This window comes from Protopterus annectens, chromosome 1.part1 (assembly GCF_019279795.1).
Source record: "Protopterus annectens isolate FY-2018-M chromosome 1.part1, PAN1.0, whole genome shotgun sequence".
NCBI classification, from domain to species: Eukaryota; Metazoa; Chordata; order Ceratodontiformes; family Protopteridae; genus Protopterus; species Protopterus annectens.
Window position 1 is genome coordinate 1,441,864,244 of NC_056726.1, and position 18,067 is coordinate 1,441,882,310.

The window sequence follows — 18,067 nt, forward strand, 5'->3', positions numbered from 1 at the left end:
GTAGGAGGCAGAATGTGATGTTCTCGTGCCCCATGGAGACTTGCTGTTTTTGCCATCAGTCAGCATTATGTACATGCTTACCATTGATGCGGGCAGGAGTGTGGTTTATGTGCATATCCCCCTGTACAAATGTTGTGGACAGGGTGGCACTGTTCCCACCTAACCTGTCTGATGCAGGTTGCCTGTATCCATGGCATGTGTGTATGAGGTGTGCTTTACTCCAGTACAGGTTGAATTATGTTACTGCCTCTGAGACTGACTACATATGTGGAGACATTGTTGCAATTGGCCTTGGTGTTGTGGATATGTCTCATTTATAGTCATAGTCAGCCTTACAGGAAGTCACCTGTGAACCTACATGCTTGCTCATATAGAGGTGGACTTGCACCTATGTGTCCCTGTACAGTCACTATAGCAACTTATTGTGCTTTGTGTACTGCTGCTATCCACCAAGGGGGATTACTCTATATTGTTTATGGAGGCTGGTTGTACAAGTCAGGGACTGCTGATTCCATATAGCTATAGTGGATATAAAATGTACACACCCCTGTTACAATGCCTGGTAGTTGTGCAATTGAAACATGGCCCCACAAAAGCACATGTCAACACAATCCCCACCAGTGATGTGTCATATAGCCTGCTAAATTCAATAGAAAACATAACAATCTGTCCTGTGAAGGCATATTGGAAATAATACTCAGTACATTAAGCCAGATGAATGTGTCTGAACACCCTTAAACTAATATGTTGTGTAAACACCTCCTGAGATGATTACAGCATTCATTTGTCTTGGTTTGTACTCTAACATCATGTCACATCTTCACTTGGCAATGGATGCTCACCTTCCATGAAACAACTTTGTTTCTTTTTCAATAGAATTATACAGGTTGTGGGTCACATTTGAGGTGAGAAATATTTTGAAATTACTTTCAGTGGTCTCATTGGCATACAGCACTCAAACCTGACATTCCAACAGGGGTGTGCACACTTTGGATATCCAGTGTATATGAGTGTTGATATAGCTGTTAGTGGTAGGCATGGACAGTGGGTCATAACACAATTGTACACTTCTCTGATTACTACCTGATAATCATGCCCACTGTAGTGCCCATATCAGTGTCATGACAATGCAACAATCAGTAGCTGTACACATTTTATTCTGTTGTATGCAGTGACAGTGATATTACACACATGTGCAACATGCACATGCTATTTTCCAAACTGCTTGTGACCCATGTTATTACTTCTGTGCCTTTCAACTGAACATACGCATACATACACATACTCAGGGGATACCTGGCACACATTTGTGTTCTATGTCAGTATGGTACACTGTATTTACAGTCTTGCAGCTCAATCATACATTTCAACCTGTTATACCAGGACGTTTGGGCAATGGTCCATATCAATGGGTGACAACAGGGAAATCAATATTGATAACATATTAATATAGCTGACATAACACAAGTATATGTGTTTGCGACTACAGATATTAGATACAACTGTGTATATTGTCCGGCAGAACACTGTACAGCTGAATGTTATTAATTAAATATATCACATGCAGTTTAACACACACATCTGCAACAGTACTTTACTATGTACATGCCCTATATAGGTATCTTAGATTTACAATACAAATATGTATAATACTCATATTCACAGGTAACATATGGGTATGGGCAACATCCCATTAACTGGCCTAGCAATGGCACAGTAACGACTGTTTGACAGATACTCTAGTAGTTGCCATATGTAAGCTGTCCTTTCTGACAGTTAGCCAGGCTTCTCAGCTGTGACCCAACCTATCCACCTCTTAGAGCATCACATGTGAACAAAGCCTTACATTAGGGGGGATATATAGGGACAAATCTTAAATATGCCTGTTACAAACCTATGATATTTTTATCATAATACATTTTGCATTACCATGACTGTTCTGAAGGTTGTAGTGTCTGAAACTCAAGTGTTTGTTATTACTTCATGACTTCTATCTCCAGCTATTTGCCAGACTAATATAGATATTAGGAGGAACATACCATACACTATGTTGGATAAATCTTGACATTCTGTGAAGATCTGCACAGTTGACAGGTATGGCCCACTGCAGACAGAGCCAGATGCTGTGTCCATTGAAGTTGTTCAGCAGGTCATCTTTACAGCAAGTCTTAATGGCACATATAAATCTTTCAAAATCATCTATCCCATTATTACACACCAAGTATGACATTCACTTGCATGCTTACATGTTTCACACACCTGTTTTACTATTATGCTCTCTTCTATGTTCCAGTTGATGTCTTCCTTGTTTTGTTTGGTTATTTTTTTTTTTAGTATTGCTTTTGTTTTTTCTTTCTCTCTTTCTCTCTCCACTGCAGGGACTGAGCTGATTTGAATAGGTTGCAGCATGGCTTTTGTAGGTGATGTTCATGATCAGGTGATAGCTTCTGCACCAGTTGGTGTTCCCCACTTGCTGACTGCATGCAGACCGCTGTGTAGTTTTTCCAATAGCCAATGGCATAGCAACCTACTACTATAAATGACTACATCATGTGGACATTGTCCCTTTACCTTGCCTATATGGAAGACAGCCTTCATGTGTGGGGGCAGCAATGTTACAGACATCAGGTAGGAATACCTCTTACAACAAGGCTTGTGGAAACAGGCCAACTACATGTTTGTATAAGGTTCCAAACCTAGGAACAGAGTGTGAGTATTGCTGTTATATGCTTTGAATACTGCTAGTTTTACATGGTTTGTGTGTACATGCTAGTTTTGCATGGAATGCAGTCTGTCTGCATAGCTCTCAACTGTGGGGCTATCCACATGAAGGCCAGATATTTGGCTATGTTTTGTCTGTTCTCCACACAGGTGTTGTCCTTGACAAATCAGTGGCATTCTCTCTGTTTATTGCAATCAGTGCATGGCAACATCCATTTGTGTTTCTGACGTCATATTCCTCAGAAAGGGTATGTTGCAACCAATCCTGTGACACCAGCAACTTTCACAGTGTATAGCAGCAATATTTCAAATATGGCCCTGTGTTTTGGCCTCTGTCCTCCACTTATACACCAGGCTTTGTCCAGATGACATGCAGTAAGAAGTTGATAGGTATGGTCTATCATTACTTAGTGCTGACATTCCTGCCATCATTCCAGTGATGTTGTGGACTCCCACACATGTTGTGGGGTAGGAGCCATATATATGAGAGCTACAACTGGACAACATGTGTGACCCTGTACAGTCAAGAGGTCAGTGTATAGAGAATGCTGTTATATGCACTTGTAAGACATTTTATGGGGGAGGGGTATTAAATGTTTTTAACCTCGGCTGTTAGAACATGTGAGAGATATTATTACAAAGAAATATAAAGGTATGTGGCTGCACATTTTCATACATTTCACCATGGGGACAGTGGTGAGTTAGAGCTTACTGTTTTGCACACAGTTCTGTTTGTCAGTGTGATAGTACAGTTTGAAGTTAAGCATTGTTAATGTAAAGGATCCATTTACATTGTAACAATTGATACTCTTCCCCCTAGGGGGTTAACTACAGAGTGTAATTGGAGGCTGTTGAACTAAATTTGTAATTAAATATTGTAAATAAAATAAATAAAGTAAATATTTTACCAGTGAAAACAACAGGTTAAAGTTTTGTAAGATTTACTGGTATAGTTAGGATGTTTATTTTGATACATACCATGTACATTTAACCCACACTTTTCATATATGTATATACCTACTGATTTATTTAATTGTTTTATTATTTATTTATTTATTTATTATTTACTTATTTTTAATGTATATATTTTATATAGATATATTTGATATGCATATTTGATATATTTGAATTTTATCTGTTGTTGGGGTACATATGCTGTATTAAGTTTAATGCAACAGATTAGGTTGCATTACTATATATTTGTCAATATGAATTTTAAATGCACTGTATTTCACTTGAAGGAATGGAATGATTTTAAAGCATTGTTTTTATTGGTTGATTAAACAATTGCATGTGTTATGGGTGGTATAAAAGGAAGATACAGCTTGTTAATTCTGTTTTGCATCTGAGGAAGTATAACAGAAGACGAAAACGCTATTGTGGTGTAATTGCATTTATGCAATAAAGCTGTTGGTTCCACATTTCGCTGTGGTAAAGACATTTATTTTCCACCTCCTTTGAGTGCCAGGATTGTGTTGCTTTTGGTTTACTTGTCTCTTTGGGCACTCCTTCCTCTGTTTCATTTTGGTGGTAAATCTGTAATTAAGTGTTGATTGATTCTTTCTTCAAGACAAGTGTGTTTTTTACTGTTGTACTACTTGAAGGCTTTGGCCAAGACAGCAGAGTATCTTATTTTTTACAGATTACTGTATTATATGTTTTTTTTTTTTGATAGTTGCATTAATCAGCTATTTTGAATTTCAAACACCCAAATGTTGTAAGAAATGGAATATGCAACTTAAACAGTACACAAATAAACATTTATATTTATGCAAAATGTCTGGTGTTAAGTCCTTTGCATTGAGTGTGGGTATATGTTTTAATGCAATAATTCTCATTTCTAGGAAAGAATCAGACTCTGGCCATTTGAAAAGATGGCAACTGTAGGAATAATTGCTGTTTGATATTCGGTGCACTCTCTATATATACTCTCTTTAGATATATATATCTATAAGTATTTATATATTTATATATGTGTGTGTGTGTGTGTGTGTGTGTGTGTGTGTGTGTGTGTGTGTGTGTGTGTGTGTGTGTGTATACATACATATATATATATATATATATATATATATATATATATAGGTCTACTTCATAAGATCGACAGACCATTTGATCGGCATTCATTTGGTCGACAGCTCATTTGGTCGACAACCAGTATTCAAGGCACTTAACAGGGATTTGCCCCCTCCCCAATGTTGTGCGACCCTGGAGTTGATATATATAGTTACGGGAGGTGCCGGGGCACAGCACCCTACATTGTGGGGTGTGGGGGAGGGCAAAGCCCCCCACCTATTTCCATTTAAAACATAAAAATTCAACAAAGACTACACATTTTAAACAAAAATAAATGGGTGGCTTTGCCCCCTACACCCTCTAACTATATATATATATATATATATATATATATATATATATATATATCAACTCCAGGGTTGCACAACATTGGGGAGGGGGGAAAATCCCAGGTTTTTGCCTTGAATACTGGTTGTCGACCAAATGAGCTGTAGTCCAAATGAATGTCGATCAAATGGTCTGTCGATCTTATGAAGTAGACCCATATATATGTATGTGTGTATGTGTGTGTGTGTGTGTGTGTGTGTGTGTGTGTGTGTGTGTGTGTGTGTATATATATATATATATATATATATATATATATATATATATATATATATATATATATATATATATAAATAATTTGAATGTTTAGTGCTTCCACATTGTGCATTCTTTATGGTAGACTAACTGTTCTGCATGATATGTTAGAGAAATCATCCTAACATCTTACAGCTCAGATGGCGTATTGGTTAACTGCTGTGAGTATGATGTACAGGGTCCTAGGTTCAAAGCTGACAAATGCTGTTTATTTTGTTGCTGGGCAGACATAGGTAGAGTGATTAAGGCACTTTAAAGTGGCTGTGCACATGTTTGCACAGGTATGAGCAATGCTAAGTGGAGCTAAAACATGGTTAAACGTATAGACACTTACACTGTGTACACTTTGCTTAGCGGCACTTACCAATGCACAAACACACTTAGCATCTATATTTAAGCAAGCCATACACCAGCTAACCACAGCTGTGCACTGCTAACCATTGCTCACTTTTCCTTTTCAGTAGATATCACAGTAATGACAACCTTATTTTTTACAGCTCAGATGGCTTAGTGGTAACTTGCTATGGTGTGCAGGGTCATGGGTTCAAGACTTGCAAGGGCTGATTATTTTGTTGCTGGGCAGAACAAGGGCTGTTGGATACAGAGTGATTAAGGTACTTTTAAGCAGTTGTAAGTGGGTTTGCACAGGTTTGCACAGCGGTAAGCAATGCTAACTTCCGCTTAACTATACCTCCACACAATTAGCCATAAAAATTGCTTAATCTGTGTAGGCATTGCTTAGCATGGCACAAACAGGCTTACTCCCACTTACTACTGCTTATTCCCACTTACCCCCGCACTAATTTCGTTAACAGAAAAGAAAAAAGGGATGATAGGAAAGTGGTGGAAAAGGGGGCACAAAGAGAGTAAAGAAATATGAAAGATATCTAGGGATATGCAGGATGGATGTAGGGAAGGTCCATAGCTGTCCATTTCTTCTACAGCAACAACTGTGCATATATACTGAATTTGGAGGTACATTTGGACACTCAAACCCCTGAGAGAGAGGAGTGAGGACAACAATAATGTGTTGTGAGGCCAATTAGACATGATTACATGTGTCCAGTGGACACATACGTGAAATGGACAGCTATGTATGGGGTAAAATCTTTGGGGGGGGGCAGATTGCTCTTTTTTTTTAAGGTGAGAGTGGGATGTTGAGGAAGGATAGTAGGTATATTTGGGAAATTAAGTTGGATAGGAAGACAGACAAGACAGACAAGACAGCATACAGGGGTGGTATATGACACATGTGGGGGGTAAATACCTTGGACAAAGAGGGGTGTTTGGTAATCAGAAGCCCATGAGCCCCCAACTGGATACAGTGGGACTGAAGTCCCCACCCATGGGCAGTCACCACTGTACCTTCACAGCCCTGAAGGTAGCTGTGCTGGGGCTGAGCAGGAGAGGCAGATTGACCCTCTAATTGCACCAAGCATCCCTCAAGCTGGTGTAGCAGATCTCCAAATTCCTTGTGGAGCTCGCTAAGCACCAGACCCCGGACCTGTCTTCAGGTGATAGGATCCTGTTTGCGCCAGCACCCGGGGGGTGTGCCCCATCCCCTTACGCAGTTCCACCTGAAGGTGGTGCAGGACCAGCAGATGAGGAGGTCCCAGGGTGGGTCCCAGACATGCTGGGGCCCAGTGCCACAGCCAGATAAGGTGGGAGAGGTGGATCTGCTAGGATCGGCCTTCCATGACGTGCTATGATATTACAGTTTTAGAACATATGTTGGTTAGTAATGGTAAACACATTCCAGGATTAGTTATAACAGCATGTATGAGGATTCCCATTAACCCAAATTAACATATTTGGAACATTTGCATAGCCAACAGAACGCATGCATATATGGAACCACAGTGGGCATTGCACCAGCATGCTGGTTACATTGATAGCAACACACCACCAATGATAGTATTTGAACAGGGAACATTAATTGGAATAAATGTCAACATCTGTATAGCAACAGGACACATGTCCCAACAGTAGGTTTGGTGGAAAACATACCCATTCATTTACATGTTTAGATTATTGCTGAAGATAAGGTGGGGGAGATAGAGATGTCAGTTAACAAATGTAGATTCTTACAGTGGTCACAGCTTTAATGATCATTGCTCTACTTGTTACTCTACAGGCATTATTACAACTATAGCCTTGGGTTGGCAGTGGTATGTTTGTGCACAATATAATTACAGCCTTCTTATAGGTACTTTGAACTTTCTCTTACCTGGTAAACCTGTGGAGGGAATGTTTGTAAATACTACATTACTGTTTCTACCCATATTCCCATACTCAGGGTTACAAATGTGCACTCATACTGTGTGTGTGTGTGTGTGTGTGTGTGTGTGTGTGTGTGTGTGTGTGTGTGTGTGTGTGTGTGTGTGTGTGTGTGTGTGTGTGTGTGTGTGTGTGTGTGTGTGTGTGTGTGTGTGTGTTACTGACACACTCTGCCTTGATTTCTATCAGTCACCCTGGTTGCTGTTAACAGGGACCTGTAGCTGTGACAGCAGGACACTTTTCAATATTTCTTGGGGGAGACCACTTAGTGTATGTACTTGTCTTGCCTTCATTTGCAGCCTTGGGGTTGGACCATGGGTGTTGGACACAGTATAACTATAGCCTTCTTATAGATACTTTATACCTTATCTTACCTGGAAGACCTGTGGAAGGAATGTTTGTTAATATTACCTGACTGTTTCTACACATTTTCACAAAATTCTAGTTGAAAGTATGCATACAATTTACTACCACTCCCAGGATTCGAACAGTGGCTGTTTCTGCTAAAAATATAACAACTGTGTGTTTCATCAGAGGGAGCTACTGAGAAACTGCTGTGTCTTCCTTGATTGATTTCTTTCTCATTCTCTGTTGTACGATCTGACCTTGTAATTACAACATTCTTATATATACGTTCCTATACATATCTTTTCATATAGCACTGTGTGGAAAACAATGGTTAACACAACATTACTATTCAGATATCAGCACTTGGTGCATGACATTTCATAGGTTCATAGGTAGGTACTAGGCTATTGGCACAAGGGCTTAAGTAAGCCTAGCCAACAAGTTTCCCTGGCTTACACCACCCAAGAAAGTTATTTTCCTTTGCCCCTGTTAAGCAGAGCCACAGAAGTGATCCCTGGGGTGTATTTCCTATTTCCCTTTCACTTATCAAGATTTTTCTTGTAGAGTGCTAATGAGGAATTGTGCTTGACATAGATGGGTAGCTTGTTCCAGAGTATGGGAAGTCTCTGGGACAGGAATCTATCCCTCCAGCAGGTCCTGTTTATTGTGGTGACAAGGTTTAAGTCCTTAGAGCATGTAGCTTGGAGGGATTGGGATTTCTTTATGTGTAGCATGTGCAACAGCTCTGGGTTTGACATAGCTTTATATGTTAGGCAGAGATCACCTCGGAGTAGGCGATATGCTATGGAGTAAAGCTGGAGTTTTTTGAGATGGTCAGTGTAGGGCATCTGCTTGAGGCCAGTAATCCTCTTTGTGAGGTACTTCTGTGGCCTTTCCAACTGCTGCAGATGTCTTGTGAGGTACATTCCAAAAGGGACATTGTACTCTATAATGGGTCTAATGAGTGTCGAGTATAGGGGAACAATGATGTCTTTTTTCCTAGATGAGAACCCTTTTGTGATGAGGTGTGCCACATAGAAGGATTTCCTGACTTCTGTGGTGATGTGATTATCAAAGTAGAGACTACTGTCCACCTGGGTCCATAGGTCTCTTATCACACATTCAGCTTTAAGTAGACTGCTGCCTATATGGCAGTACACGGGTACAGAGTTTTTACCAAAGGGGATGACAATGCACTTTTTGACATTGAGCTTGAAGCCAAGGCTCTGACGCCAGGCATCTGTCTCAATGAGGCCCTTCTGTAGGATGTCCACATCATTTGGAGACGCAACTATGGCTCCTAGTTTGTAGTCATCTGCGAACTTGGTTAGCCAAAGGTGTTCTGTGATAGCCTGCACTTCAGGGAAGTAGATACCAAACAGGAGAGGTCCCAGGACTGAACCCTGTGGTATTCCACTTGTCACTGGTTTGAAGTCAGATTTGAAGTCTGCCACTTTTACAGTGTGGGTTCTGTCAGTGAGCCAATTGGCAACCCATCTTGTGACATAAGGATTTATGCCTAGTTCAGTGAGTTTAGCTATAATTCCAGAATGGGGGATGATGTCGAAAGCCTTGGCGAGATCAAGATAGGCTGTGTGAACCACCTTACCCTCATCTACAGTTTTGGTGGCTGCCTCAAAGAAGTCTATCAGGTTCAAGAAGCATGATCTGCCTTTCACAAACCCGAACTGGGTGGGGTCTAGAGTTTGGAGGTTACCAGTGTCTTGATTTATGAGTTTCATGATGATATGTTCCATGGCCTTACAGACCAGGCTCGTCAGGCTAATAGGGTGATAGTTCCTGGGATAAGTGGTGGCTCCCCCTTTGTGGAGTTGGATAACTGTTGCTGTATGCCATTCAGTGGGCACAAAGCCTGATGTGAGACTATGATTGAACATGGTGCTTAGGTGGAGAGCCAGTTCATTCTGAAGTTCATGTAAAACGCAGTCTGGGATGTTGTCCGGTCCCATGGATGCTGTGTTTTTGGCTTTAGAGAGTGCAGCTTTTACTTGTGTAGTTGTGATTACAGGGATTCTGCATTCTTCTTGTATAGATATGGGCCCTTTAGGGGATAAGAGGGGGTAAAGTTAGCACTGAACCTATCTGCCAGGATGTTGGCAATATCAGTTGGTTCTGTAATTTTCATGCCATTGTGCTGTAACTCAGAGCAGATCTGGGTGTTGCCATTGAGATTCTTGACATAGCTATAGAATGCTTTGTGACTGTCCCTAGAATCAGTGGCAATTTTGTTTTCATAGCTAGCTTTGAAGGATCTTATAAGGGATCGCGGCTTCTTACTAAGACTGACCAGGGAACTCCTCCACTCATGGGATTTTACTCTCTTTTGCAACAGTTTCTTCCTTCTGTTGTAGAGTTTGTTTATGGCAGAGGACCACCAGATTGGCTTCCTTTTTTTTGGATGATAGCGTCTTGGTTCTGTTTGGGATAGCACGATCCAAGCACTTATGTAAGTGCTTATAGAGTGCATCTGTGTAGGATTCAGAAGTTGTAACTATATTGTCCATCTGCATGGGTGTCATGAAGTTCATCACTTCTGTCTTAAGAAGCATGAAGTTGGCTTTGGAGAAATGTTTTACAGTGATTTCCTTAATGGGGTGGGGTGGTATGTGGATATCTAGGGTGATTAGCTTATGGTCAGATCTGACCAATAAGGAGTTCACTTCAGGTGTGGAACACTGGTCAATCATGTTGACAATGACTAGGTCGAGGATATTGTTGCCCCTGGTGGGGGTGTGGATACGTTGATCCAGGGCATTGGAATTGATGAATTCCAGAAAGCATTAAGTGAAGGAGTTGGTACATGAGTAGTTTTGCCAGTTAATGATGGGGTAGTTGAAATCACCCATTATTAGGGCATTTGGTTGAACCCTACTATTTTCCAGTATATCAAGAAAAGAGGAGTGTGAATCCTAGGGCATGGTGGGAGATGTGTAGCAAGCTACAATTTGGATTGCAGTTTTGCCCAGAGTTAGTTGCACTTTCATAACCTCGGATGCATTATGCTGAGCAACTAGCCTGGAGGTGTGGATATCCTTAACTCATTCACTCTGGAGCAGCTCAGAAAAAGCTGTCTGCTTAATTCCACCATAGGAACAACAGTGCAGCCTGAGCTCTTTTTCAGAGAATCCATTTCTAATACCACACAGAAAACAAATGTTCATAACTCTTTAACTATAAGAGCTAGACTAAAAGTGTAAATGTGAAAGTTGTTCACCAGACACTATTTCCAACAGTGTAAATGTTGATAGTGTGTATCAAAGTTATTATTAAATATTTTGCAAATAATGTTGATATTGTGCATATTTTTTACCTTTTTTGGAAAAGCAAAGCACAATATATTGGTCAAGGTACCATGTAGACCCATACAATTTGTATTTAATTTGTTTGTATGAATGTCAGCTTTAAAATGATACATTAACCATTACTGTGTGATGCTCCTTTACGGAGATATCCACAGAAATATGATTAATATAATATTTCTCATAATTGATAAAGAAACAAAGCATAATATCTAATCACCTGTAACAGACAGAGGCTACATATCAGTGTAGAAGTTGTGTGTCTCAATGTCAGCTTCAAAATTATGCATCATTTGTGTCATCACCATGCTTCCTTGCAAAGATATGGGCACAATAATGAGAAGTATTGGAAATGTAAAATTTTCATAATCCCACAAGACTAAACAAATTGTGATATCTGTACATGTGTACAGTGCACAGACTCAGTTCTTTTACCATGTTGAAAGGAGTAACACTGTCTTCAAAATGAGGTATCACTTGGTGCACTGACATGCTCCCTTGCAAGGTTTTTAACCAAAATATGGAAAAAAAAATCATAATTTCCATAACCTAAGTCCAAAACAAACTTTGATATCTGTACATGTGTACAACATATAGGCACAGTTATTTTACCAAGTTGAAACGATGAATACTGTCTTTAAAATGAGGTATTACTTACCACATTCAGATGCTCCCTTGCAAAGTTATTTACCAAAACATGAAACAAATCATAATTTCCATAATCATAAGTCCAAAACAAACTCTTATATCTGTACATGCGTATAACATAAAAGCACAGTTGTTTTACCATGTTAGAACTATGAATACTGTCTTCAAAATAAGGTATTACTTACCACATTCAGATGCTCCCTTGCAACTTTATTTACCAAAATATGAAAAAAATCATAATTTCCATAACCATAAGTCCAAAACAAACTTTGATATCTGTACATGTGTACAACATAAAGGCACAGTTCTTTTACCATGTTGGAAATATGAATACTGTCTTCAAAATGAGGTATTGCCACATTCAGATGCTCCCTTGCAAAGTTATTTACCAACATCTGAAAAAAGTCCTAAACAAATGGTTATCTGTACATATGTACAACATTCAGACCCAGTTGTTTTACCATGTATACAGATATTATTGTAAATATACACATTCTTGGTGTAGCTAACATATGGGTACATGTAAACAGAAAGGTAAGGACCACCACTCCACTAAAGAACCCAGGACAGGCATGGGATTTTAGTGGCATACAAGGCCATTTGATCTGTCCGATACATGTGCTAGCTACCCACTCAGACAGCTGATACCACTACAGCCTCACAACCTCCTTCAATGTCAGCAGTCTTCCTTACCTATGCCTTTTCTCTTTACATGTGCCCATTCAGCAATGGACCTAAGGGATCAAGTTCTGTATTAATAAGCCCTTCCTGTCAACTATACTCTACACATGTCTGATAAAAGAAGAATAATAAAAAAAGTATTGCAGGATGATTACTGGCATATTAGATTGTAAGTGGTAGCACTCTCTTGAAACAGCTGTTTTTTCTCAGCATCTTCACCAGCTCCTTCCCACAGTTATTTGCCAAACTCAGAAAAGTATCATATTTTACACAAAACAATTCATAATAGAGTTTTACTTACCATACTGGTCCTACTTGGTCATGTGTGTTTTCTATTCTTCTCACAAGCTGCATGGTACCAATCCTGCATAGCTCTCCTCACGCCATTGTGGAGGTCAGTCTAGAACAATGCAATACCCCCTTCAGTTAGGTGAATACCATCCCTTCTGAACAGGTGAACATCTTGCTGTCATGGCAGATTGTAGATCCACCGACCCTGTGCATCAAGCCATGCATGAATCCATACTGTAAACATCTGGCCTTGTTCGCTGCACGTTGACTGTTTGCTGTTTTCCATATATGGTAAGGAATTATGTCAGACCACACAAAATGGCAACATGGCTACCACGTCTGCAGGTGTTCAACAATTGCTCTGATTTGAAACTGTTGCCTTCTGAGTGGTTGATTGATCACATCATTCTCTCCAATGTGCAGCACAAGGATGTTGGGCTCAGGGTAGATGGCACACTTTTCTTCCAACTGCAGTACTCCACTCCAATGCATACCTCTTCTTGCAATCCAGTATACCTTCACACTGGATGTGGGGTAGCTCAAGTTGTAGTGGTTTTCAGTTACAGAGGCATGGCTGGCAGCCCAGTGAATGTAAGAATGACCACATACCCACACTCTCACTTGTCATTCTCCTGCTCATGAAGCCACGTCAGTGTCAGAAGGTGGACAAACCTACACAGGAAAGAAAATGCAAACAGACTACTAATTATGCTTGACAGATGTATTGGAAGACTACATATGTATGTATATCATATGCATTACCTCGTTAGCTCATCTAAATCTTCCATCCTATCCACACGGGCAGTATTCTTTGCATTAGCTACATAAGTAGTGATGACACTGCAGAGGTACATACCTACTACCTGTGAAAACACCAAATTACACACAATGACTGACAAGGGGGCACACACAGGTTTTGTATTAGCATGTTCTAATACATGTTGGTGTGGAGTGCAGAGGTATTCATTATCATTCAGTAGAAATACTATATCATTATAATTCAGTCAAAATAGTATAACAATTGGATGTTACTGAGCCTTTCCTTCTACCACCTAATTTCCACCCATGACTGGCAAAGCGTGGAAACATGCCCAACTGCTGAGTATAAGCAGAAGTACAGTAATAGAAACAGAAATGTCAGACTTATCTGGTTCATCCATGTAAGAATTAGTCACAAAAGTAATAATTCCAGTTGTTAAGGTGTTTGCCTTACAAACACAAGGTACATGGTTTGAATCTCACAGGGGATAATTGGCTAGGCTTAAAATGGCTTGCAAGGGCAGTTAGCCTAGTACTAACATATGAACCTATGAACTATGAACTATAGTTCTGTATCGCATCTGACCATCACTCTGGTTACAATACGACCCATCAGTTTTCCTCAATGCAGTATGTGCATATTGTTAACAGATAATAAAATTATTCTTGAAAGCTGGATAAATAAACAAAAAATTATAATAACCATCACCAAAACCTGAGCTATAGATAACCTATACATGTTACACCGTATCTGTATTACGATCTTCAGCAGTCTGACCATGTATGCACAAGCACTTCCCTGGTACACAAATGAATTATTTCCCCTACCAACATCTTCATTGCTACATGTTATACATGTCCTTAAATGAAACATTCACCCAAATGACCCCTTCAGGAAAATGTTGAGATATGCACAATCGCCAAAATTATATATATATATATATATATATATATATATATATATATACATATATATATATATATATATGTATATATATACATACATGTGAACAATGTATATATGTGCAAGTGCATTATGTACATACATCTATAGCCATATACACACATATACACACATATGCACAAATATATATGTGTGTGTGTGTGTGTGTGTGTGTGTGTGTGTGTGTGTGTGTGTGTGTGTGTGTGCATGTATATATATATGTGTGTGTGTGTGTGTGTGTGTGTGTGTGTGTGTGTGTGTGTATATCTATATATATATATATATATATATATATATACACAGATATATACAGGAAGAAAAAAATCAGGGGTTTAGGAGGGTAGGCATTTGATGAAGAATGAGGGGGTTGCTTGCAATGACTCCAAGCAGAGAAAAAAACACAACTTGGCTTGTACATTCATCAAAGTGATAACGACTTCTACTTATGTGAATAACAGTGACAGCAGCTGAGACTTTTCCCAGAAAAGTGATAATGGCTAACTGCTATATTGTAACTGCACGTATTGCTAATGTGATAATGACCTTCTTTTCATTACTGCAAAGGTATGCATGCTGAGACAGAGGTGATAATTGCTGCACATAACCTGTTGAGTAGGCATTCATTATATTACATTGTGCAGCTGTTATGTAACACAGACTCATTATTATCAGTAAGGAGAAGACCTGAGTCATTCAGTCAAATAGTATTAACACTTAGATATTACTGAGCCCTTTCTCCCACCTAAATTCCACACATGACTGACAAAGCCAGGATAAATGCACAAAAAATATGGCAGCTCCATGCTGTCAGTAGTCACCTGTTACCTGCATAACTTCCATGCCACTGAAATTCAAAAGCAGGAGTTTTAATTCTTACTCAAACTCTAGTGGTCTTAAATGACCGTGAGAAGTGTATGAGGACTAGCATTTTCAGCTCAGGCCATATTCTCCAAACAAACAAGGAAGGAAAAAAAAAGGCACTGCAGCTATGAATGGTGTTGGAGAATATGTGTGAGGAAGGTAGGCACATATTCATCAAGGCAACTACTAGGCCAGTTACTGACCCAGAAGATTAGAGTGAGAAAAACAAGAACCACCTTGGAAGAAGTAATGCTGAACTGCCCCATGATAGAAGTTCAAAAGGTCTATAACTGGGGGGCACCGCTAACAATCACTGACTCTTTGTGAACGGAATCTGGGCTGGACTTGGACACTGTCATAGTGACTTTACAGGAGAGTACAACTCCCTCAGCACTGGTATTTCACTGACAGATTCAGTGTCTCCAGTTTCTCTCCTTCTCTAGTCTCCCGGATCCAAAGGATTATTTCCAACCCCTCTGCCACTCTCTCTCCCAGTCAACCAACCATGCAGCAATCACAAGGATAGCAATATACTTCATGGAGCGATCAGAAAGAGCTTTCTTCCTTGAATAGCCTTGTGAATGTTGACAAACCATTTATTCATCCTGGTACCTGATATATATAAAACTCTTAAGCTACACTCAACAGCATAGTGCACACTATGCAATATTTGCCACAATGCTATGGAAATGATATGTAAAATTATCACTTGTATTAACCATATCTCATGGGCATATTGCAGATAAGCTAGTTCTGCACATGCAACAGGACAATGCTTAAAAACCACTAAAAGGCACAGAGAACAAAGATAACATAGTTATGCGTAACCCAATGGACACTGCACAACAACAAATGATGTAGACCTGAAGCTAAATGTTCTTTTCACAATAAAACTGATGGAATTCCATGAGGATAATATGCTTCTATAAGAAATATGGTGGCCATCATTACAAAAATGTAGAGGTTTTCTAATCCAAACTGCATTGTGCACAGAATTTTCTGAGATAAATAGGGCAGACTTTTCTGAGAATTAGAAAAATAGGAAGTGCATGATAACTGAGGTTGTTTAGTCAGTTAATAGTTTGGCCAAATGCACACAAGTAAAGTTACAATATTCAACAACACACCTTAAGCATTGTTCTACCTTTGTACACACGGGACACTGTTATACAGATTCAGTACTGTGCCACTGTGCTAACTACTATAGTGAAACCTAACATGAACCCTTTATGTTATAAAGGAAGTCAAGTGATTTTTATATAACATTATGAGCGCTGATGGACTTGATAAACCTCAGTGTTATATAGTACTGTATATGAAGATGCTAGGAATGCAGAAAATAAATTCATTTTTTTTATTGTTCCACAAAGGTAACTACACAGTATAATGTGGCATGAAATTATTGCATTCAAAGCAGTGATATGTTGTAACAATGCATCAATTTTGTAAAAACTAAAATCAAGTGCTCACATTGCTAAATATATTCATAACACAGGTCATGAAACAAAGATTCAGTGCACTGTGATCATCTTTGTGCAGACACTGGGTTTCACCTCAAGAGCAGAAAATACTGTATGCCAAACTATAATGCTATCACTGCACTGCAAACTTCACCCATTAGTTGTGATGAAAAATTAATATATCTCTAAGAGCAGCATAACAACACTAAAACTGTATTTATCACTGATGACCCCGTGTTATCTCACGACTTGACTGGCATGGCCTACCCAGACCGCGAAGCCCATTTCTGCCATACCTAATGTTCTATCTACTTTTGTTGCATGAAATTTGATTCCAGTAAAAGCAGATCCCTCATATCTCCCAGAACTGTAACACTAAATGTAAATTGACAGGCATAAGCTGTGTTTTTTTATTATACAGCAGTATGTCAATAAAAATATACATGCAAAAATAAATTTATTGATATCAAAGGAAAAAGTATACAAATTTGCTGCATAAAATTGGGCCAAGGAGCAAACAAGTTCATTATCACAAGAATACTACAAATTGTATTGTGCTTTCCACACCAGGCTTTCATACACAACAGATCCTAGTCTGAGTTTAGATAAAAATGTCATTGTGACAGTGGTGGAGAACTGTGGCAAATAAAGCTCATAATTAGAAGTTGGCCTGCATTACAAAGGTCTTCTACAGTTGCATCCTACCCCTACCATCATCAACAATCTATTACATACTGAATCCCAATACCAGTTGATAACCTTTATGAATATGAAACAAGAGGAAAAACAACTCTTTGCTTAGAGGGTTGCTGACTCTACAGTACAAGATATGATGATGTGTCCCAAACAGTATTTTAGGCTACTGTGTCACTTACTCCACAGACCAAAGTGTGAGCAGTACACAAAACACATTTTAAATTTCAACTAATAAAACACACAAAGTATCAAGCTCTGTCTCTTACAACGTTAGCCAAAAAGACTTAGTCAAAGTTCGGTTTTGCACAACAATCCACGCAGGTCACTCATACACCTTTATAGAATCTTGACAACCAACACTGAAACCAGCTTCATACGTGTCCATGCAAACTTGTACCTACAACTCTACC